The sequence below is a fragment of the Podarcis melisellensis genome (assembly GCF_964234715.1).
Source record: "Podarcis melisellensis genome assembly, chromosome: 3".
Lineage (NCBI taxonomy): Eukaryota > Metazoa > Chordata > Lepidosauria > Squamata > Lacertidae > Podarcis > Podarcis melisellensis.
The window spans coordinates 18,665,962-18,691,371 of record NC_138530.1 but is presented as its reverse complement, the minus strand read 5'-3'; the positions used below and the strand labels follow the sequence as shown (position 1 = coordinate 18,691,371).

At 46.0% G+C, this 25,410-nt stretch overlaps 1 protein-coding gene, 1 long non-coding RNA gene and 1 pseudogene across 6 annotated transcripts in view; 2 read left to right on the top strand and 1 right to left on the bottom strand.

Annotated features, from left to right (window-relative positions):
* LOC309365624 (phosphofurin acidic cluster sorting protein 2-like) overlaps positions 1–25,410 on the bottom strand; it is a 178,594-nt gene that overhangs the window by 116,266 nt on the left and 36,918 nt on the right. The window lies entirely within an intron of this gene.
* Positions 7,704–24,557, top strand: LOC309366090. Its single transcript, XR_014166492.1, has 3 exons — positions 7,704–8,948; positions 19,364–19,437; positions 24,171–24,557. It is a non-coding gene; the product is annotated as an uncharacterized lncRNA (long non-coding RNA).
* Positions 20,839–21,789, top strand: LOC309365847 (small ribosomal subunit protein uS5 pseudogene; annotated as a pseudogene). The gene has a single exon. The product of its transcript is annotated as a small ribosomal subunit protein uS5 pseudogene (transcript).

Sequence of the window (25,410 nt, the reverse complement as noted above, 5' to 3'; positions counted from 1 at the left end):
TTCACAGTGGCGGGGGCTGGGGGAATCCTAGCTGTTAAAACTGCGGGAGAACGGATTTAGCAGGTACAGATTCCAAGGCATCAATGAGACAAGAGTGAAAGTGCACAGGTTGGTGAGGCTATTTCACCAGCTGATCCCCATCAGACAGGCAGTGAACTGTGAGAGGAAACCTGTTTTAATATAAGCCTATGGGATTTGCTGACCTTTTAACTCCCTTCCTTGCAGGGGACAGCCAACACAAACGTTCCCAGCATTTTAATTACAGGAAGGCTCTGACAAAAGGTTCAAAGTTAATTCCTTCTGACAGGTAAGTAACAGTTCAGCTTCACGGGGCTTTCCTCGGTAGGGAATCCTGACAGGTATTTGTCTTTTCTGTATTTCTGCAATAGTCAGAACGCTGATCTAGATAGATTTCAAACATGTGATGGTAACAGTCAGCTGTCTGGGGGGGGGGGAAATAAATGTATGGTAGAAGCAGCTCTGTCAGCCTGGATACCTGTGAGCAGTTCTGCTCCTGGATCAGACCAGGTAGACAGGTGTTTCCAGAGAAAGGCTGCTCTTTGCTGAGGCCAAGACACCCCCAACTGCCAATACCATATCTTCGTATTGCAGTCAGTCTTCCTCATGGTGATTGAAAAGCACCAGAATGTGTGGAAGTGGCTTTGGGTGTTCTAAAGAGACTGAAAGTTTAAGGTAGCCGATACAGTGTTAAGCCCAGAACAGTTTGTGTTTTGTGTTTAAAAGTAACTCAGTAGGTCCCTGTCCCCTGTTTGACACATTATTGTAAAAATGTCTGCTTAGGCCATGAGTAGGGAACCTTTGGCCCTCCAGATGTTGTCGAAGTATAAGTCCCTTTAGTCTCAGCCAGCTCAGCCAACGATCAGGATTATGGGACTTGTAGTCCAGCAATAATTGGAGGACCAAAAGGTTCCCCGTCCCTAGTTTCAAGGGGTGTGAGATTATGAGGAATGACAAAATCACCATCATCATGCTGTCCCAACCACTTTAGGCTTATTGGAGAAGAAAAAATAGCCACAACAATTTGATACAATGGTTTTAATTTATGGTTATTTTTTAAAATCTATTTTTACAATGGTCGTGCCTCACAGGTTGTCTATCCCTGTTCTAGAAGAGCATGGGTGTACCTTTGTCCCTAGCACATGTGCTAAAGAGTCAGGGGACCGAGGTCCACTGGAAGCTGCACTCCCTGCCATGCAGGAAGAGCACTGTGGCAGAAGAAAGACAAGCCAGGCCCCATCCACCGTCCCTTCTTCCCAGAGTGAACTATTGCCTCCAACCACCAAATACCCAGAACTACGGAACCAAAGGGAAGCATGCCCTGACCCCATCCATCAGTGAGGGGGATGGTGTGTGTGTGTTGATTCTTGTATTGTTACAAACTGTTGTAAATCACCTTGAGAATCAGTTGATTGAAAAGTGGAGTATGATCGTTAAGAATAAACGAGGTAGCCTGCCATTTCAAATACTGCCGCTAATGAAGGATATTTCAGGCTGCTGAAAGCATATTGCAGGACAATTATGTTCTTCTTTGCCCAAAAGACGATTGCAGATTAAGTCAATATAGCTAGTGGAGCAGAGCCTTCAACAAAATATAATTTGGATGAGGGCATTGATCCTTTGTAGGAGGAACAGGGGAGTAGCAAGTTATGTCCCTGCTTTCATTTGTGTGACGTTGGAAGGTGTGCAAGAGACACCTTGCGGATCTCTCTCTCACACACATGCACACACTATAGATGCCTACAGATAGTCTCTTTTGCAGGAGGGATTTGTTCATATACTGGAACATTAGGTTTGCACAATGAAAGTGGATTAAAGCACTCCGTTGCAACTAATCTACTTTTTGAAAAAATGAGGTTTTTACAGTTAGGAGAACAAATGGGAAAACACATGAAAAAGTTCAGGGCAACAACCGATTGATAGGAAGGTGTACAACCTCCCCACAAACAACTCAGAGGGAATGGTCATTAAAGAACAGGCATTGGACAAACTTTGTGTAAGCTCTGTGCAAGCAAATTGGGATGTATATTCAATAAACGGGTCATCTGGGGGAACCTCACGTCCCTCCCAAGGTGCACCTCTTTCCTTGGATATCAATGGGGTTACAACCGCCATGTTGTCTCCTCTCCAGCCACCAACCATCTCAGCCCTGTAAAGCTTAAAGGCTTGGCTGGCAGCCTTTAAGAGAGAAAGTAGGAGGGACAGGGGAGAGGTGTGCCTACTGAATAGGGAGGGAGCACCTCAACAATGCCCTAGCCAATTGGACAATCACAAGATTAGACTGTGAAAGGGAATGTGCATTTGTGGATCCAGATGGGGACTGGGGGGTGGGAGAGAGAATGAGACACAGACTTGCTAATACGGATATTGCTCAAGGAAGAAAGAAGTGCACCAAATTTGCCTCTGTCTCCCAGCTTACACTGAAGGGCCTATAAAATTGATGATTCAGCATCCGTGTTGCTCTGCTCTCCAGATGTTTGAACACATGAATCAACTCCTTGAGCATCACAAAAGGCTTTTAGATCATCTTAATTAAGCTGTATCTCCAGGTACAAAGACCCATTGGGTGTTTTCTTGCCTATGAGGACAACCAGATTCAGCTTTCGTCCAAAACAAAAACACATAGAAAGGAGAGGCTGCTTACGCGCTAGTTCTTCTCTGCAATGACTCCCCCTCTTCATTCGCTTTTTATGGATAATCCATCTTGCTGACAAATAGTTGTGTTCCAACATTCTCTGTATCGCCCTTTCATATTTTTATTCCCCAGAAAGTGATTTGTGATTTCGTTTATTTTTTACAATATAACACAGTTAAAGTCCCAGCTTGTCCAGTGTTGGACAGGCAATGTACTATACTAGTACAGATGAAGGCAGATTGGGGTCTCCTGGTAGATCGCTGGCTGATTTGCAGGAGACTGGCAAGAGTTTCTGACTCCAAATTGTCCCAACAGTAGCAATAGCACAATGACTTTCTGCGCTTAAATCAGGCTGTTGAATGAAGAAAGATAACCAGGAGTGGATTTTTGTGTGAAAGGGCCGTGGCTTTGGTTCAGTTCTGCTACTGAAAGCTAATTCTTAGGCTTAGAAGGTGCTCACATCCTCCAGTTCTAACTGTATGTCTTTTGTACCCAGCTCTGGTTGGTAGATTTTGGAGTTCCAATCAAAAGTAGATTCCACAAGCCTGAAGCCTGCCTGCTCCTGGCATAAGGGATTTTAAGGGCTACTGTGTTTTTAATTAAAGTTTCTTTCTTGCAGCTTCTGCCCTTTTTATCGCTTCCTGTTCAGCCTCAGCCAGGGAATTAGTGAGGAATTGCCCTTTAATTAGTCAATTGCTGTTCGCCACAGGAAAGGGGAGACTTTAATTAATGGTCTCCTTTATTTCTCTCTCCCCCCCCCCCCGCCCTTTCCGTCTTTTAGGACTATTTTGCTATAAAAGAAAAATAAATAATGAAACCATTATTCCACTGCAGGGAACAGAACTTGACTAATTAGGAGACAATTCATCACTAATTTGCCAGCTACAATGAACATGCATTTAAGAGGCAGAGGCTGCAAGGAGGAAATTTAATCAACACTGCAAGGGACCATTGCTGAATGAGACTAACTTGTGAGCTTATATTATAGAAGGGTCTACAGCAGGGGTTGGCAAGGTTTACCTCGCCTGGGCCGGTTCACTCCAGCGGAGATCCCTCTGTGCGCCGGATCACATGCGCATCTGAACACATGCGGCAGCGATTTCCGGCTTCTGCGTCTGCACAGACGCAATTTCTGGTGCCGCGGAAGCGAGTCCCCATGCCACGCCAGTTTAGTGCCAAGCACGGGGACTCACTTGTGGCCCATGGGCCTTAGGTTGCCTACCCCTGGTCTACAGCACAGAGTCCATTGCCCTCCGTCTCCACTGGTGCACACAAGCACAGCCCAGAGAGACAGCATGAAAGAAAGGAAAAGAATAGATGGCTGGGTGGGTGGATGGGACAGAGGGCAGATTGTTTGGGTCAGATAATATGTGTGGGAAGAGGGTGGTGTTAGAAATTAGCCAGGCGCAAGGCACTTTTTGCAACTGGCGCAGGATCAATTGCAACCACGTGGAGATCTCTGGATGCTAGGTTGGTGACTGACATTTCTATCTGGTTGGACCCTCCTGTTTTCTTAAGCAGGTAAGCAAATGAGCTTATTTATTGCATTTATATCCCATTTTTTTCTCCAAGGAGCACACAGTTCACCCCTATCCTCAGTTAATATCCGCAATGACTCTGTGACGTAGGTTAAGAGGTTGTGACTGGCTCAAGGTCACCCAGGAAGCATCATGACTAAGTGGAGATTTGAGTCCTGATCTCTCAGCTCCTAGTCCAACACTCTAACCGCTACACCACTCTGGCTTCCTCAAGTACTTCTGCTATGGGGCCACTCTATGAATTAAGTAGGTAAATAAATCTGGGGAAAGGAAAATGTCACTTAGAGAAGGATCTGAAATATTTTCCCTGAAGCTTGAATTAATTTTATTCTGTATTGCTTTAATGTGTTGTAAACCACTTTGAGATTTTTTCATTAAAATATAAAGCAGTACAGTAATGATTTATTTATTTATATTATTATTATTATTATTATTATTATTATTATTATTATTCCGCATGGGGGGAGTGGAAATAATGCCTAGACATTTTGTTGTGGCAACTACAGCCGAGGTTCAATGTGCCATTTAACACAGGGTTTCCCAAACTTGAGTCTCCAGCTGTTTTTGGACTACAATTCCCATCATCCCTCACCACTGGTCCTGCTAGCTAGGGAATTGTAATCCAACAACAGTTGGAGACCCAGGTTTGGGAAACTCTGATTTAGCACGTTATATATCTAACATATGGGACGCGGGTGGCGCTGTGGGTTAAACCACAGAGCCTAGGGTCTGCCAATCAGAAGGTTGGTGGTTTGAATCCCCGTGGCGGGGTGAGCTCCCGTTGCTCGGTCCCTGCTCCTGCCAACCTAGCAGTTCGAAAGCACGAAGTGCAAGTAGATAAATAGGTACTGCTCCAGCGGGAAGGTAAACGGCGTTTCTGTGCGCTGCTCTGGTTTGCCAGAAGCGGCTTAGTCATGCTGGCCACATGACCTGGAAGCTGTACGCCGGCTCCCTCGGCCAATAAAGCGAGATGAGCGCCGCAATCCCAGAGTCAGTCACGACTGGGCCTAATGGTCAGGGGTCCCTTTACCTTTACCTTTATATCTAACATTGGAAGAGAGAAAGAATTAACAGATGATGGGTGAAGGGGGAGACACCTTTTTTGCTTCGGCCTCACCCACAGCCAGACGTATGGGGCCCCCACCATGTTCCCTGGACCCTGATAAGGTTGCTCACTCCCGCCATGAGTGGCAAAGGTGCTGATGGCTAAAATCTTAAGTGCCGGGTGGAATCACCGCTTTCATTAGGTTTCAAAACCGGCTGCAGAAAAGCAATGCCTCAGGAGTGCTAAAGGGCCCCAATGTGGAAGCCACCAGAGAGAACAGGCTGAATCCTGTTGCCCATCTGCTTCACTGGTGCTTCTTGAGATCCTTCTGTTCTACCAGATTTCCAGACAAAAGGAACTTTGCATTGAAACTGTTTGGAACTTAAAAATAAAAAAAAATCCCACCACCACAACACGCGTTTCTCCTCTTTCTTTGGTTTAATCCTTGCCAAACCGAGCCAGCGAACTGATTGTCTCTCGGCTCAATGCGTCTCCTGAAGAATAAAAAGCTACCTACCACCTGAAGGGCCTCCAGTCCGTTGAAAGTGGAGCAACCGGTCTCCTTGGCAACGCAGGGACTCACAACAAACAGCCCCACTTTCCAACAAACACAAGAGCATCTTACAGATTGTGCCAGATTCAAAGCCACTGCACAGGCTCTCTGAAAGGCACCCTCCTTTTCTTTCAGAGAAAAGGACAATAGATGCCCCGACAGTACTTAGATTCCACTGGAAACCGTCAAACTCCTAGCCAAATGTCAAGGCTTCTGAATGCGAGAGACCAACTTAAAAATCACGAAACCCAAGCCAACCTAGGGAAGGAAACAAAGACCTTGACACACTCTGAACAAAATCTGGGACACTCCTAGGCTTCCCACACCCCAACAAACAAATCTTTAAAACCCAATCGGGCTCTCACTCTCACTCTTCCTTACAGGCTATTAGAGGGGGAGAATCTTATTTCCATTGTTATATGTGCCTGGAGGTGGCACTTAAAAGCATTAATGTACACAAGATAAAACATAGAACCGAATTAAAAAATGCAGCAGAAAATTTACACAAGCAATGAAGGAGGAGGGGGGAAAGCTAGGAAGCAGAAGGGGGGGAATCATCCAAAAAAACTACCAGGGTAATTTCCTTCCCCGTAAGACGTTATCATGGTAGATGAGCATCTTCTCTAGTTAGTGGGAAATTGCTATTAAGCCCAGCCATTACGGAAACGAGAACTGAATGTAATGAAATGGCCACCCAGTTCAATCCACTGCGGGGAGGTGGGCGGAGGGGGCAAGATGCTCCAAAAACCAATTATACACATCACAAACTCAAAAGGTGCTCCAGATCGCACTGCTTCAAGCAGAGCACAGGTGTGCACAAAGTAAAGTTCCAGGTTGCGCCCCAGAGATTCCCTTTAATTAAGTCTGGGGCTAAACTGGGAGAAGAGGCAGCTGCTGAAGCTTGTTCTGCCCTTTTCCTCTATGGTCCTTTCATGTGTTTTCCCCACTACCTCCCCATATGTAGCATGTTGGGAAAGAGGCAGGTACAGAAGAATCTGGAGGGGAAGAAAGGGTGGGAGAAGGCACAGAGGCTTTGTCGCCCAGTTTAGCAGCAGATTTAAAGGGAGAAGAGGAACTGCTCTGATTGCAGACTGGCAGCCCTGCCACAAGGGCTGTTATACATTAAGAAGTTCCAACTTCCTCAAAGAAGTTGGCCAACTTGCAAGCTGAACTATGTACTGCCTAGACATGGTCTCCTATAATCTACAGAATTGTTAAGTAAGCACAGATATCTATATATCTAAGTGCATATTAATCGCAGTTAATTCCTGCATTGCAGAGGGTTAGACTAGATGACTCTTGGGGTCCTTTCTAATGCTACAATTCTATGTTTCTATTTATTTATCTATCTATCTATTTTTAAATTTCATAATATATATATATACACCACCTGGAAATACCTTACAAAAGGGAGAAAACAAGCTTATTGGTAAAACCTGTTAAAAACAGCAATTTAAAACATTCAAAAAAAGGAGTACCATTCTGAAAGATGTGGGAATCAGGTCATTATCATGTTGTGGCACCTTTTCTTTGAAATTCCCTCCCCATGAACATTAGGCAAGAGCCAACTCTGTTGTCTTTTTGGCTCATACCAATGACCTTCCTCTTTAACTAGTCTTTAAAGTTACTTCCCAGTCGGCATCTGCATTTGGAATCGTTTTAAATAATTTTTTTTATTTATTATTTTCAATTTTATACATTTCAATAATGTTACAATCATTTTAACATTTCGAAACTTGACTCCCTTCCCCCTCTTTCTGAGGTTCCTTAAATTTTTTATTTTCTGCTTATTCCAAATTAACTTAACTTAATCACTTATTCATTTACCATAAATGCATACTCTTATAAAAATTGCAGGTTATTCCAATAATCCTGCCAATGTTCTTATCTCTTTACAGTTTGTTTGTAAATAGTCAACAAACTATTTCCATTATTTTATCAAAAGTTTGTTATCTTGATTTATTATTTTTCCGGTAAGTTGCTGCATCGTTTTTAAGATGCTTCATCACTTGTAGTTGGCCACCCTGGGCTCATTTGGAGAGGAAGGGCGGGATATAAATTTGAGAAATAAATAAATTACAGAAAGGATAGCGGTGAAAGCAACGAAGTAGAGCTGTAGGGCATGCAACTGTAGGGCATGCAACTGTGGGAGGGAAAACTAAAAATTATACCAGGGCGGGGAGAGAGGTTCCAGCCTAATTTACAGGATGAAACAAAACCTTTCATTGCCTGCCATTGTATAATCTGTTTAAGATTCAAAGTCTCACCCACCCAAACCAGGCCTGTATTTTCACCAGAGTTTCCCATTCCAGTCTCTATAGCCCTTACAAAGTCGTCAGCAATCTGCCCCAAAGAAATTTGAATTTTAAACCCTTGAAAGTGCCAGGCTGACTTTTGTTGACATATTTTGCATCTGCAACATGTATTTCCCCTTGCTACTGTCTTCACAATCATCCCAGGAAGAAGGATAGGACTAGTCGCCATCTTGCAGCCTGCTTTACCTCAGGAGGCTTCACTGCTGGACAGAAATTTGAGCTAGGCCCAAGTCCACCCCTCTCCACTTTAGCCACACTGGTTCTCACATCTTTATCTGAGGGAACTTAAGACACAAGGCATCCTTTAGAAACCTGATGCGTACAGTTGCAGGTATTGATCAAAATGCCCATGGAGCATTTATAAATATCACCAAGCCCTTGGCATAAGTGACAGGGCGTAGCGAAGAGCTCTGTAATCTAACCCGACACTGCCTGAATATCTATTTCTTACAGGGTGGTGTTTTTTTATATATAATCTGCCAACTTTCAATGTCATTGAATGTGTTTCTGTTCTTGCATTATCAGGAAGGCACTAGCAAAACCGCTCCCAATCTGCCTTCTCTGTGTCATCCATCACGTTAAACGCCAGTGTCTTCCCACATTAGCTTCTTCACTAATGTGAACTATTCCATTCCTGTCAGCCTCTTCGCAACACACTTATTTGATCCTTCAAAAACCCCACAACCCTCCAATTCGGCAGTTGGGAGTCAAGGCAGTCGGAGGAGACCAAAGAAGGGCAAAGAAAGTGATTCATAGCGGTGTTTAACTTGTGTTATTTGTTTCCAGCCTTTTCGCACGATGGCCAAATATCTCATTTCTTCTGAGACTGAAGCCTAGTAATGAGGTACATGAAGTGGTCTACAAAGATGTCCACATCTTTCCCCTGAACTGTTTAGTCTGGAATGAACGATAAGCAATTGAACATTTCTCTCACAGGTCCATCACTTTACATTTATCCATACTAAGTGAATGTTATCCTTTGCCTTGCAGTCCGTTCACACAGAACAATAAGCACCTTTCAGCATTTTCACTCCTTTAGATTCCAAATAGTTGTTTTAGTCAGTTCCTCCCAGTCCCACCATCAGGGATGTAGAGGTAAATCCTATGATGTAGGTGCTCTTCATTACAGACCTCCACAGCCAGGCCTTTTCTAAAGATTATATATGCCCTTTTGACCAATGCAGACATTTTGGCTTCAGTACTAAGGCCATGTTGAAACAACACATTTAAAGTCCTTTGAACAGCCATGGATCCCCCCCCAACCCCAAAAATGTGGGAGCTATAGTTTGTTAAGGGTGCTGAGGATTGTTACGATATCCCTATTCGCTTTCTTGAAACACTGTTCCCAGAGTGGTTTAACAACCAATGCCTCTTTCACAGGGAACTCTGGGAATTGTAGATCTGGGAGGAGTTGCTGCAGTCTCATGAAAAGAGCAGCCCTCCCAAACTGTACTGTTTGGGGCTGATGGAAGTTATAGCCCCACCATCTGGAGGGTGCCAGGTTGCGGAAGGCTAAGGGGAAAGAGAGAGAGGGAGGAAGGGAGACGGACAGACAGAGGGAGAGAGGGAGAGAGAGAGAGAGAAAGGGAGAAGTTACCTGTATCATGGGCACACACACAGGGCTTGAAGCTTATAGAGCATGTGTTCTTTCTACAGTTGGCAGTACAAGAAGCTAGACTGAAAACAACAACATGGCTATTACACATTCCCACAAGATTGCCTTAAGATCACTAAATCAGTTCTCGGCTACAGGGCTCAATATCCTCAAAGCTGCCACCTTTTTAGGCCTGCTTTCTCGCCTTGAAAATAATGCTTCCATTACTAATGGATGTGAGGATAAGTTTGAAAGCATGCAGATAACGTAGATGCAAGCAAAAAGCTTTCCCCAGCAGCCTGGGGAGTGAAGATCCAGGGCTCGGCTCTGTCCCTTTCCTACGTTTCCTACTCTTTCGTCTCCTCAACCCGCAAAGCCATGCCACATACTGTTTCTTCCTTCCTCCCTCTCTTACAAAAGCTTCCAAGTTCCTTCAAAACCTGGCTCTAGGCATCAAGAGTAAGCTGTGAAAAATTAAGCAAATATGTGCGAATGTGATATTGCATACCATATTCCTAACAGTAAAACCCTAGGTTTTCTTGGCATCAAGTGTATATATTACACACAGACATGAGGCACACAGCCCAAGCTTTTTTTTTTCAATGGAAAAGAACGATGAGATATTTTAAACACACCCTTCTAGTCCCTATGGACTGGAAACAGCATCTTACTGGTCATGTAGTAGCTGGCCATGAGCTCCACCCTGTTCTTCATGTATCTCAAAGAAGGGCCATGCCAGAGGTTTGCACAGGTTTAGCATTCCTTTCTGACCCCACTCCCAGCAACTCATTTTTTTCTTCCGCTCCAATTCATTCAGATTGAGCTATGCTATGGGAAAACACGATTTCCGCCAAGATATTAATACATCAGCATGTCACAGGGGAGTCTACAAAGAGGCAGACACACAGAGATGAAATCCAATCCAGATGACCCACACAAAATTAAAACCCAAACCAAATGGCAACAGCAGCAGAAGGACCTCCAGTCACCCATCCTTAGAAGATCTTTCGAATAAAATTAAGCCTAGCGCCAAAACAAAGGAAGAGTGGGTGTCTGTAAAAGGGCTATTCAGTGGCTGACCTCTGATTCTGCAGAATTCAAAATGACTTTAACAGATTGGAGAACTGGGCCCAGACTAACAAAATGAATTTCAACAGGAACAAACGTAAAGCTTTGCACTTAGGGTGGAGGAACCAAATGCACAAATATAAGATGTGAGATACCTGGCTTACTAGCCGTACATGTGGAAAGGATCTTGGGGTCTTGGTGGACCATAAGCTTGACATAAGTCAACTGTGTGATGCAGCGGCAAAAAAAGCTAACACTATTCTAGGCTGCATCAACAGAAGTATAGTGTCCAGATGAAGGGAAATAACAGTACCATGCTATTCTGCCTTGGTCAGACCACACCTGGAATACTGCGTCCAATTCTGGGCACCACAATTTAAGAAGGATGTTGACAAGCTGTGTGCAGAGGTGGGCAACCCAAATGATCAAGGGTCTGGAAACCAAGCCTTACGAGGAACGGTTGAAGGAGCTAGGTCTTTTTTAGCCTGGAAAAGACGAGACCGAGAGGAGGTATGATAGCCATCTTCAAGTATCTCAAGGGCTGTCACATGGAAGGGGGAAAAAGCTTGTTTTCTCTTGCCCTGGCTTCAAGTTACAAGAAAGGAGATTCCAACTAAGGAGATTCCAACATCAGGAAAAACTTTCTGGCAGTAAGAACTGTTCAACAGTGGGATGGTTTCCCTCAGGAGGTGGTGGACTCTTCTTCCTTAGAAGTTTTTAAGCAGAGGTTGAGTGGTCATCTGTCATGGATGTTTTAGTTGAGATTCCTACACTGCAGGGAGTTGGACTAGGTGACCCTTGTGACCCCTTCCAACCCTACAACTCTGTATGATTTTATCATTCTATGAAAGTGGGGGCACCTGGAAAAGGGCCAAGGACGGGGATAGGGAACGTGTGGAGTTGAACAACGTGTCAAGGGCCACAGGTTCCCAAGTCCTGGTTACAGGAATGGAAGAAGAGCTTGCTGGATCAGGCCAGCAGCCCAACCTACTCCAACATCCTGTTCTCAGAGTGGCCAAGCAGATGAGCACAGGAGCAATCTCCCCTCCTGCAGTTTCCAGTGCTGTAATGGATCTAGGATGATAACCTCAGTAAACAGCTCAGCTCATATGGGAGGAGAAGGTCTTTCTGATACAAAGCCCTAAATTGCCTACCATCAGGTTAAGTCAACACTAGCACTTGGAACTGTGCCCAGAAGCAGAGATAACTGCTAAACAAACCAGACTGAATTTAGAATTCAGCCATGGAGGCAGGGGCTTCCTAGCAGCAGAACCAGCCCATATCCTAAATGAGAACAGCCACTGCCATACCCAATTCTAGACAGATCAGCTTTGCTTTTAGCCTTTTTGATGGTACTTCATAAACAAGGTTGCCACATACAGATCCTGAAGGAGCTCTTGGACCTTTAATGCCAACAGAAAATATCACCAAATGTAGCTTTTCCCATCTCTGTAGCCTTGTGAAGAGAGAGAAAGATAGCTAGGTTTGTTCTTTCTTCTGTGCAAGATTTTTAAAAGGTACATGAGACTTTGTGGACATATGAAGAAGCTGCCTTATTCTGAACTCAGACCATTAGTCCATTTAATGCAGGCTTCTCCAACCTGCTGCCTTGAGTTTTGGACTATAACTCCCATCAGTCCCAGACAACGTGACCAATGGTCAGAGATGATGGGTGACATCCAAAACATTTGGAGGGAGCCAGCAGGAGTTTCCCAGACTCTCGGGCAGCAAAAGGTCTCTCCCAGTCCTGATAGCCTTCATAGTTTTAAACAAAGAATAGATGGCAACCTCGTCCGTCTGTCCCTGTATGTTATGTAAACTCCATCGTGGTGACTGTGGAGCAGCTCCAAAGCAGAAGAAGGTGATGCTCTTGTACAGGAAGGACAATGTGATGTAATGGTCACTGCAGACATCCTGAACCATATTTTTGATACTACCAACTTTCATCATCCCTGACTTTTGACCATGCTGGCTGGGAAAGACTGGAGAGCATCAGGTCAGGGGAAGGCCCAGTTAAGAGTGCCAAGGTTGTTATCCTGCCCTGATATTATGTTGTTGTTGTTGCTAATAATAATAATAATAATAATAATAATAATAATGGTAATAACAACACTTTAAATTCATTATTTGCAAACATTAAAGTAGTTATTACAGTCGTACCTTGGATCTCAAAACACCTTGGCTCCCGAACAAATCAGTTCCCGAACAATCAAAACCAGGAAGTGAGTGTTCCGTTTTTCAAATGATTTTTGGAAGCCGAACGTCCGATGCGGCTTCCGGTTGGCTGCAGGACGCTTCTGCAGCCAATCGGAAGCCACGCATAGGTTTTTGAACAGTTCTGGAAGTCAAACGGACTCACAGAACGCATTCTGTTCAAGAACCAAGGTACGAGTGTACTGTAAATACATAGCAATAATAGGGCGGATTCAAAACACCAGTTCAGCCATGATGTGTCCTGCACTGCGCCATTCTGGGCAAGCATCTCTCTCTCTCTCTCTCTCTCTCTCTCTCTCTCTCTCTCTCTCTGTGTGTGTGTGTGTGGACAAACGTCAGCTTCCTCGGCCAGTAAAGCAAGATGAGGGGTCCTTTACCTTTATCTTTTTAGACACATGTACTCCACCTTGAGTTTCTTGGAAGAAGGGCAAGATATAAAACATTCTAAAAAGAAGGAAGACACATCCTTGATATTTCTTTGGCCCTATTAACCATTTCAAAGAAACCACCACACAGATACAGTTCCATTAAATCAGAGAGACTGGGTGGAAACAGCACTCTTCCCCAACGCAACACTGGAGCACAACTTCCCTTTTCTGCGCATGGCACAATTTCTCCGTGGAACCCTGCCAAGGCTTTAGAAAAAACAAATATCACCACTGCAAGCCTTTTGACATCTGTCACCGCTTCTCCTTTCGCACTGGAAACATATGCTCCTGCCAGAGCCTGGGTAAAAAGCTGATGCCTCAGTAGTTATTTCTAGTTGACAACATGCGCCGTCAAAGCAATCGCTCACAGTCTCTGGAGTTCAGTGTGACCCCCTGCAAAGCAGCATGGCCTCTCCGTCAGAGTGGAGCTCCTATTCTGACAGTTCCATCGCAGGGTTCTCTCTCTGTGACACCTCCCCTTTTTTGGCTTGGCTTTGCATTTAACATTAGAGGCAGGTTAGCGTTCCTGCTTCAAGAAACCAGCTTGTGGAGGGATTCAGGAAAAATATACCCACTGCCAAAAAAAGAAAAAGAAAAGAAACCAACAGCCCACCACCACAGACAGAAGAGTGGATGAATGCCAGCGGAGAGCATTTATTCTACCTCACTTGTCCCTCCAATATAGGGAGCCCAGGCAGATGACCCAGCTGTGCCAATTCAGGCAGAAGATGGCTTAATAGGAACCTAGATTCCTGGGTAAGGAGATCTCTTAAGTCACCTAGCCCAGCTCTTTGCCAATGGGGAAAACAAGAACAACAAAACAAAAATACTCAATATGCTTCTGTACTCTGAACAGCGCACAGCCTCAGCCTCCAGGCTGTGTGTGTGAGTGAGAGTAGTAGTCGCCTGCGGAATAAAAAGAAAATAACTCCAAATGGATCTAACAATTACAGCACTACAAGTGGACTTGGGGTAGTGTGGGGGGGGGCGGGGATATTATTCCCCAAAACAGTGGAGCTCTTCTTGCCGTTTTTGTACAGCCTTAGCTGCAAGGATACCAAAAGCGCAGTGTATCCACAACTCTGACCCTTGGCACCCTTCTGAAGTCCAACAATATTCTGTGAAGGATGGACAGCAGACTGCAGGAAAAGCCCTTCCCCACAGGCAGTGGGGTTTGAGATCAGCAGCAGTGACAAGGAGCTGGACAAGCCAGTCGCAGCTCCCTGAACAGCAAAGCTGGGTGCAGGATTGACAGGTGAGATCCAAATGATCTGGAGCAGATAGGGGAGAAGGCACACATGTAAGGTGAGACTCCATTTGGAAGCCTGTTCTGGCCTCCTCATCTCAAAAATAATACTGTTGCGTTGGAAGGGCAACCAAAATGATCGAGGGGACGGAGGGACTCCCAAAAAGGCTGCAGTACTTGGACGATTTTAGTTTAGAGAAGAGGCAGCAGGATCAAAGTTTGTAAAAATTGTACATGGCATGGAGAAACTGGATAGAGAAAAGTTTCTCTCTCTCCCTCTCTCAGAACTCATGGACCTCCAATGAAGCTGAATTTGGGAGAGATTAAAGAAAGTGCTTCTTTATACCAGCACGCAGTTCAATTACGGAACTCACTCCCACAGGAGGCTGGGATGACCACCAATTTAGGTGGCTTTAGAAGAGGATTAGACAGATTTCCTGGTGAAGGAGACTCTCAATGGCTATTAGCCGTAATGGCTATAATCTGCCTCCACAGCTGGAGGCAGCAATACTTCTGAACACCAGCTGCTGGAGACCACAGGAAGGCTGAGTGCTCTTGTGCTCCGTTCCAGCTTGAAAGGTCTCCACAGGCATCTGGTTGGCCGTGGTGAGACCAAGATGCTGGACTTAGATGGGCCATTGGCCTGAGCAAGGTAAGACTGGATAGAATTATGAACATTATTTGGATTGATCTGTGGATATTAACGCAGTAGCAAGAAGATGATCGGAATCCCCTTTCGGAACTTGAAATATGGGTCCCCTCAACAAAAATTTAAAATTCGGTTTTGTAATTCGGAATTTGTGTGATATGATTTGATTTGATTTGATTGGTCGGTTAATAAAAATTATTTAAAAAAATAAATAATAGATGGGCCATTGGCCTGATCCAGCAGGCTCTTAGGTTCCCATGAAAGGAGGGGAAGAGGAAGTGCCGCTGAGCAGGCAGAACGTCCTCTTGCAAGCGGGACAACTTTGCTTGTCTGAGTTCATAAATCTCTTCCCTGCCACACAACACACGGGACACCTGGGTTATCTCAAAAAGTACAGAGGGTAGGGCTGTGTGCCCTCGAAGGAAGAGGGCGGCTGCAGAAAAAGAGATGGCAAGTGGAATGAATGAGCATAGCCCCCACAAAGGTCTCTCAGGGGTGGGCAGGGGGTTGTGGACAGGCAATTCCCCCTCCCGGTTCTCTCGCTCAGCAAGTGTCTTATCCAAAGTTGATTTCAGAAAGCATGAAGGAAGATTCATTGCTGCTTTCTCCATTTTTGTCAGTTACGTCTAGTTGCCCTAGTTACCAGATCCATGGTATCTAAGGCAACCGGGCTTCATAGGACAAGGACGACACAATAATAAGCTTTAAAATACATGTAACAATTTCATGCCAGGCAGAATAATGGTCAAGTGGGAATATTTGTACATGTCCTGAGTCGCTCGGAGCAATGATGGGATATTGTATTGCATACCCACACAATTACAGCTCGGAAGGAAGCAGAGGACACTGTGCGAGGCAGCAGAGAGTCTCTCCCAACCTCTGTGGTCTGATTTTGCAGGCCACAGCACCAGCAGCAAGCCCAACTCACAGAACTTTAACTTAGCAGTTAGTTTTGCCAAGGAGTCAACAGGCTCCCAGGGATGGGAGGGAAGCTGCTTCCCAGAAGTGACCTGAGGTCTTACGGTTTCCTATGAATCTTTTTATTTAGTACATCCACATCCCACATTTCCTTCAAACAGCTCAAGGTGGCACTCATGCCTCTCTCCCTCTCCATTTTATCCTCACAACAAACCTGTGAGGTTGGGTCAGGCTGAGAGACTGTGGCTGACCCGTCACCCAGGGAGCTTCACAGCTGAGGAGGGATTTGAACCCTGGTCTCCCAGGTTCTGGTACGGCACTCTAACCACTAGGCCACACCGGCTATTTTCTTCGGAGCAAAAGAGGACTCATTGTGTCAGCTGTGACCGAGAAGCCTCCAAACTCACATGGGAAACTACTGGTCCATCTAGCTCAGTAAAGTCTACACTGACTGGCAGAGGCTCTCCAGTATTCCAGGCAAATGTTTCTCCCAGTCCTACCTGGGAGATACAGTGGTGCCTCGCAAGACGAAATTAATTCGTTCCGCAAGTCTCTTCGTCTTGCGAGTTTTTCGTCTTGCGATGCACGGTTTTCCATAGGAATGCATTGAAAATCAATTAATGCGTTCCTATGGAAACCGCTTCCCCCGACCTTTTCTGGCGGGCGGCATTTTAAAATTGCCCGGGACAGCGGAGGACTTCTCCACTGTCCGGGGCGATTTAAAAGCCCCTGGGAAGGCAGGCAGGGGGGACAGACTTTTGCCCCCCGCCTGCCTTCAGAAGAGGTCCAGGACAGGCTTCGCGGACCTCTCCGCAAGCAGTGGGAGCGCTCCTTGCGGAGAGTTGCCAGCGCGCCCAGGCTTCGCGGCCCCTGCGCCCGGCTTCGGGACATCGTTCCGAAGCCGGGCGGCGGGGGGAGGCTTTCTCGCCCCGCCGCCCGGCATCGGGACGATGCCCCGAAGCCGGGCGCAGGGGGGAGCCGTTCCTGCCCCGCCGCCCGGCATCGGGACGATGCCCCGAAGCCTGGCGGCGGGGGGAGGCTTTCCCGCCCCGCCGCTCGGCTTCGGGACATCGTTCCGATGCCGGGGGGCAGGGGGAGGCTTTCTCGCCCCGCCGCCCGGCATCGGGACGATGCCCCGAAGCCGGGCGGCGGGGGGAGGCTTTCCTGCCCCGCCGCCCGGCATCGGGACGATGCCCCGAAGCCGGGCGGTGGGGGGAGGCGTTCCTGCCTCGCCGCCCGGCATCGGGACGATGCCCCGATGCCGGGCGGCGGGGGGAGGCTTCAAAAGCCATCCGGGGGCTTTTAAATCGCCCCGGACAGTCCCGGGGCGATTTAAAAGCCCCCGGTTAGGCAGGCAGGGGGGAGCAAAGACTTTTGCCCCCCGCCCGCCTTCGGAAGAGGTCCAGGACCTCTTCCCAAGGCCGGCGGGGGAGCAAAAGTCTTTGCCCCCCCTGCCTGCCTTCAAAAGCCATCCGGGATAGCGGGAAGCGCTTCCCTGCTATCCCAGACCGCTTTTAAAATGCTGGTGGTGGGGAGCAAAGCCTTTCGCCCCCGCCGGCCTTCCTGGACCTCTTCTGAAGTCCGGAGGGGGGGGGGAAAGGCTTTGCTCCCCACCGCCAGCATTTAAAAAAAGGTCCCCGAGATTTCCCTATGGGCTTTCGTCTTGCGATGCAAGCCCATAGGGAAAATCGTCTAGCGAAGCGTCGCAAAAACTGAAAAACCCTTTCGTCTTGCGGGTTTTTCGTCTTGCGAGGCATTCGTCTTGCGGGGCACCACTGTATTGGGGATGGAACCTGGGATGTTCCGCATGCCAGGCAAATGCCCCATCCCTGAGTTACAGCCATGCATCCTAGAAAAATCAGCTGCTGGCACAGCTTTCTGCCTCTGCTTAGCAGAAGAGGACACCATCCCTTGCGACCTGCTTTTCCCTGCGAAAGGGTCCCCAAAGTGGCTTAACGTAATGCAAACACAATAGCAAAGAGCAAACAATATGGAACATTATCTGACAGCGACAATGCTATCATCAACCTACAGGCTTTCCATTCAGTGTTTAAGAAAGAGGCTCTGGCTCGGCTGAAAATAAATACTAAATTCATAAACAGTATATCAATTAACAAGCGGGTAGTTAAACAACCTGTGTTTCAGCCAAAGGAAGGCACACTCTTAGCCCCATTACCAGCAGGCAACATACTTAAAAGCATCCGAATGTATTGCCGCAGGTTTCTGTATGCAAAGGACCTTGGCATCCGATTCTCAACATCTCTAGTTGGAGAGGTGATTGTGTTCCGCTGTTGGAGAAGAACGGCGACATGGACAGGAAATGCTTAAATAGCCACTGCAAGTCAGGGTTGACAGTCGGGCTGTTTTAAAGTCAGGCTGCATATTCTGAACTTGTCTCCTAGATAGGTAGCATCAGCACCTGAAAACTAACAGGCAGCCTACCTGAAGCAAAAGACAAGCAACGGCTGTCCTCTCAATACCATCTTCACCCAAATATGCTGTGGTTTTGTGCAGCCCCTTGCAGGGGAGAGGACTCCCCTTGCTTCCCACTAGCAATTCCAATCTGTGATTCTCCCCAGGTCTGAGCCCTCACTCCACGCTACCTGAAATATTTGGGGGTGGGGGGGAGAGAAGAGAGCAAAGAAGATTATCTCCAAAGGAGATAATTGCCCTCCAAGAAAGCCGCATGCCAGGTACCATGGCAATTCAGCATTTCTAAATTCACATGAGAATAGAATAGAAACTCATAGCGCTGGTGTATATGCACATATATCCTCAAAACGAAGCAATTAAGTACTCCTCCTAAGCAGAAAAAAACCTGCTTACCTGCAAGGGCAGGAAACGGCAAGAAACTCTCATTTTTAAAAAGCAGCAAGTACAGCAAAGCTACCACCCAAAAAGGCAACCACACTAACACACTACTCCACACACCGGGCATATTTGGACAGAATGCTAAACCACAGTTTAGAGCTACAGGGACAAACCATAGGCTTATGCACTCCCCCCTCTGCATTCGCCTCCATCACAACCACAAATAGAAGTACAGAAGCATTCGCTTATTTCAACTAACCACACCTTGTCATTTTATCTGAATCGGGAATTGGACTCATTTATAAACTATGGTTTCTTTGTTTGTTTACAGGATTAATTTGCCCGCCCTTCACCACAATGTCCCAGGGCAGGCAACCACAAAGAGAAAATACAATTTCAAAACAGGTAAAAATCGCTACAATTTTAAAACACATAAAACCATCCCAAAATGGAGCGGAGCAAAATAAATTCATCAAAGGAGGCGAACGAGCGAGAAACCACAGCCTGATTGTGGGTTGTTTGCACAAATCATAGATTAGGCAAACCACAGCTTGCCCCTGTTCAGACAAACTTAAGATTAGTTTAAACTAAAAGATGCTTCAAAACTCCTCCTCATGGTAACGCCAGAGACAAATTGGGAAGGGGGAAAATATATAGCTCCAGACTCATTTATGGAACACTACACCATGGTTTACAGCTTATGTCTGAAAATGACTACAGAATAATGTCGTGGCTTTGCGTAAAGAGCCAAACTAGAAGCATGGCAGCTTGTAGTCCATTAACTTGTGCAACTATACTCCATCACTGACCCCTCCGGAGAAAATCAGGAGACTAAAAAAAAAGAAGTAAGCTAGGTAGTTCCATTAAGGCACTCTGTTCCAATTCAGCATCTGATACCCCAGGTCCGCTGCTACTCTCATTCTGAAAGCTTCCAAAACAGGAACACAGCTAGGATTTTAAATTAAGAGAGGAAAAGAAAGAAAATAATTTAAAGCATGCAGGGGTGGTCAGGGGAATCACACAAGGTGAGTTGTTCTTTATCAACATCTAAAAAATTTAAAAGGTATGCATTTTGGCAAAAGTAAAAGCAAGCCACTTGTTTCTTGTTTTAAGCTACCTTCAAAAGCTAGAAAGTTCAATCGGTTCCTTAGTTTTAAGGTCCGTAACAGGAACAGGGAAGACCTCACGCAGTGCTACTGTCACAAAGCTAAAAACTTCACAGAACACCATTCAAAGGACTCCCACTGAAATGCAGCTTTCTCTTGAAGGCATGACATAATTTTCTATAATATTTTCTACGTGTAGTATCTCAGAGTAAATTGAAAAGTAGGAAATGAACATCATACAAAATATAATGAACAACACATGTATCCCCGCCCTCTGCAGAGTCTGTTGCATTTTATGTACAGTGGTGCCTTGCAAGACGAAATTAATTCATTCTGCGAGTTTCTTTGTCTTGCGGATTTTTCGTCTTGCGAAGCACGGATGCACCCTGGTATTAACGGTTTTAAGAAAACGGAAACAAACTCGCAAGATGTTTCATCTTGCGAAGCAAGCCCATAGGGGAAATCGTCTTGCGAAGCAACTCAAAAAACGATAAACCCTTTCATCTTGCGCGTTTTTTGTCTTGCGAGGTACCACTGTATTGTCTTGACCATTTCTCGTTTAATGAACTGTTCTCGTCTTATTTTGTTGTGATTTGGCGATTAGCTAATCATGACCCATTGAGCTTAATGGGTCTATTCTGAGTAAAACTATCATGCATATTCTTGAACTTGGTTCTTTTTTTTTAAAGGTACATTTTGAAGCTTCTAGTCGAGAACACCAAATGGCGGACGGCGCCGGTGCTGCGCAAGGGGCAGGAGGAGCTGGAGCAGCTGCAGGTGGAGGAGCTGCTGCCAGGGGAGGCTTCCGAGGAGGCTTTGGCAGTGGAGGCCGAGGGCGTGGGAGAGGCCGTGGCAGAAGACGTGGCCGAGGGCGTGGAGCTCAGGGCAAAGCTGAAGACAAAGAATGGATTCCAGTCACCAAACTTGGTCGCCTAGTAAAGGACATGAAAATCAGGTCTCTGGAGGAGATTTACCTTTTCCCCCTTCCAATCAAGGAGTCTGAAATCATTGACTTTTTCCTGGGCTCATCCCTGAAGGATGAGGTTTTGAAGATCATGCCTGTTCAGAAACAAACCCTGGCTGGTCAGCGCACCAGGTTCAAGGCCTTTGTGGAGATTGGTGACTACAATGGTCATGTTGGTCTTGGGGTCAAGTGCTCCAAGGAAGTTGCCACCGCGATCCATGGGGCCATCATTCTTGCGAAGCTGTCCATTGTGCCCGTAAGGAGAGGCTACTGGGGGAACAAGATCAGCAAGCCGGACACTGTACCTTGCAAGGTAACAGGTCGGTGTGGCTCCGTACTTGTGCGTCTCATCCCTCGCCACGTGGTACTGGAATTGTGTCTGCCCCAGTTCCCAAGAAATTGCTGATGATGGCTGGTATTGACGACTGTTACACATCAGCCAGGGGCTGCACTGCCACCTTGGGCAACTTTGCCAAGGCCACCTTTGATGCCATCTCAAAGACCTATATTTACCTTACCCCTGATCTGTGGAAAGAGACTGTGTTCACCAAGTCACCGTATCAGGAGTTCATTGATCATCTTGCAAAGACTCATGCTACCAGAGTATCTGTGCAGAGAACCCAAGCAGCTGCTGTGGCAACTACCTAAAAGATGTACTTTGAAATAAAGTGGCCAAGAGTGATTTTTTTTTTAAAAAAAAGGTACATTTTGAATCTCTATACTTTCCCACAACTCTACTTCTGCACATACAATTTAAAAATGAAATGATGGTTCCTTGGGCTGTCATAATCTGGGAGCTTTAATACCATGGGGGCACTATAACAGCTGTTTATTTAGTCCCCACTTTTCATCTAAGGAGCTCAAGGTAGCACACATGGTCCCTCCCCGACCTCATGTCATCCTCACAACAATCTTCTCATGTAGGTTAGGCTGAGAGATAGCAACAGGCCCAAGGTCACCCAGGGACCTTCACAGCTGAGTGATTTGAACCCTGGTCTCCCCTTTCTTGAGGAAGAGCCAAAGCTCAGTGGCAGAGCATCTGCCTTGCATACAAAAGGTCCCAGGTTCAATCCCTAGCCTCTCCAGGTGGGGCTGGACCACTGGTCTTCAACTGATGGATGAGTGGGGACCCACTAGTGAGTCACAGCCTGATCCAAGGCGGGTTGCAACAGAAGCGCTACCACCATGCAAATACCTGGCAAAAAGAAAAAAGAAACGGGTCTCCAAATGAATGTTTGGGTTAAAAGTGGGTTCTGAGTCTGAAATGGTTTCCAGAAGACACCTGGTGTAGACAATACTGAACTAGAAGGACTCACGTGGTATAAGGAAACAAAGAATGTTTGACAGTGGAGTTCCGATAGCATGGGGAAATCTCACATTTGTTTCAAGACCACATGTCATTCTACTCACCCCGTTTTTACATACTACCTTTTTTCTGGAGCAGTATGATTTTAGGGTCTAGAATCAAAGTGACCCGACAAGATAAAGGGATTTAATTACAGATAACAGAGTTACTTTCTTGTGCGGAAATTACAGTGCTGAATGAGACTTCAGCTTTATCAATATTTACAAATTAGGTCATACTTTATCACACAGGCTGAGAGAACACAGTGTGCCCAAATCTTTAACTCATTCTGAATAACTTATTCACACTGAAAAGCTGAACGATGGTTAAGAAAATTAAGATACTAGTGTCTTTCGATGGAGAGCCTAATGCTTTTTAATGCGTTAATGGAATCTCAGTCCTTCTTAATAGATACTTGGAAGAAATTTGGGGAGAGTTTTGCAAGGGTAGCCAATGAGGTGCCTTAATAGTTGGTTTGCTCCAAAGTGATCATGGAGAAAAGATCAAATCTGGAAATATTCAATCCAAGGATGTGCTGATTGGGGAGGATGTGAGTTGTAGTCCAAAACATCTAGAGGGCCAGATTAATCTAGCGAAGGCCAGATTAATCTAAGACTTTCAAAGGAGGGAGCAGTAATGAGGAAACTTATTGAAGGCAATATTGCCTTCCTTTCTTGCCTATATTTGGACTGGCCCAACTCCAAAAGCAGTGCCTATTAAAAAAAGAGAGAGATGCTTGTCTGAGCATCATCCTATACATGACAGATGCTGCACAACATTTCATGGATTCCCTCTGTCCTGTCCCATCCCCATTTTTTAAAAAGGGATCACAGAGCAGAATTCTACAGTCTCAGTAAATGAGATCAGAATGTATCTTAGTTACCGTATTTTTCGCTCCATAAGACACACTTTTTTCCTCTTAAAATCTAAGGGGAAGTGTCTGTGTGTCTTATGGAGCGAATGTGTGGTCCCTGGGGCTGGGTGGGGGGACCCGGGCTTCCCGCGCCAGCCCTGACCTGCTCTTTGGGGCTGGAGGAAAGCCGGGCTTCCCCCACCGCCAGCCCCACAAGCTCGGGGAGCACTGGGAAGGCTCCCCAACCTGCACTGGGAAGGCTGCTCCTTTCGCTGAAGCCTTTCCTTTCGCCTCTCCTTTTGCTGAAGCCAGGAGAGTCCTGCTCTCCTGACTTCAGTGAAAGGAACCTGAAACCTCCGGAGCGCAGCGGAAACTCCCGCTGCGCTCCAGAGGCTTCGGGTTGCCTTCACTGAAGTCAAAGGCAATGTGGGAGAGGGAGAGCTGCGCAGCACCCCTTCAGCGAAGCGGAAGGAGAAATGGAAGGGGCTCCGTTTCTCCTGCCGCTTCGGTGAAGGGGCGCTGCGCAAAGAAGGGGGGAATCTTTTTTTCTTGTTCTCCCCCTCTAAAACAAGGTGCGTCCTATTGTTGGGTGCGTCCTATAGAGCGAAAAATACGGTATGTAATGGGGAAATGTGATAGTTTAGTGGCAGAGCATCTGATCTGCATACAGAAGGTCCCCAGTTCAATCCCAGGCATCTCCAGGTGTGACTGGGAGAGACCTGAGCCTGACAGCTGCTGCCAAATCAGTGCAGACAACACTGAGCTATATAGACCAATAGTCTGACTCCATATAAGGCAGCTTCCTATGTTCCCATTGCATAAACATTTTCTTGTATTTCAGGGAAATTTTTATTTTTTATTTTTTTGCAGTTCTGATAAAAAGTGCTGGTTGAAACCTGCCAGCGCCTCAGCAGGAACCTTTGATGCAACCTCTGCATCAGAAAGGAGAGAAACCTGTCAGCGCAATCAAATCTGATTTTGCAGGACTTTCTAAGATCCTGGGTATGTTCAGTGTTTGCTGAATACAGAGACTGACTCCATTGATGCTCTGCTTAATAAGCAAGTGTTTTCCTCGTGTTCTCTTTTATGAGTAGAGAATGCTCAGCTTGCAGAAAGATAAATCCATTCGTTGCATATCCATGGAGCTACCTCCTTTCCTAGAAAATGAATGGGAGTACTTTGCACATGGAATTTTGGGTCATGTTGGGGACCAAACAGAAAGTGGCAGTGTTTGCCGTAAACCGGAAAATCTAGTTTAGCGAGTCTCTTCGTCTAGCGGTTTCTTCGTCTTGCGAAGCAACCCTATTAGCAGCTTAGCGGCTTAGCGCTATTAGCGGCTTAGCGGCTATTAAAGGCTTGGCGGCTTAGCGGCTAAAAGGCTATTAGCGGCTTAGAAAAGGGGGGGGAGCGAAAAAAATCACAAGACTCGCAAGACGTTTTCGTCTTGCGAAGCAAGCCCATAGGGAAATTCGTCTTGCGAAGCGCATCGAAAAACGGAAAACCCTTTCGTCTAGCGGGTTTTTCGTCTTGCGAGGTATTCGTCTTGCGGGGCACCACTGTACGCTGTGTGATCACTCCCACTTTGTTGCTCCCTGGCTGGAAGCAGCATAAAACCAATAAGGAAGCCATGGTATCCTGTTATGTCAGAACCAAGAACTATGGTTTGCTGGTCCCTAACAAGTTCCAAGCCAAAAACAAACCATGACTTAAGGTTGACTAAAAATCATGACTTGTTAGGGAGCAAGAAATCACGATCCCCAATATGGATGGAATGAGAAGTCAAAGCTTCCTGGCTTGTTTAACCATTTACATCAAGGGAGGAGCAAAGCATGAGCAACTGGGTAGCATGCAGTAGCATGTGACTCATTCAGGCTAAATCACACTAAGGTCCACTTTTAAAGGCCTTATAAAGGGAAGGGAGGGAAAGATTTTCAGAATCACACAGCAGTAAAGAATCCAGCATTCTAAATCGGTTAACTATGGTGGTAACTTGTCTCAGAAATATTTATTTGTTGCAGGATTTGGTGCAGATGAGTAATAATTATATTGCAATATGATCAATTAAAATAGCAATCAGTGCAGTCTCTCCTCCCCTTCTGTACCCGACTTT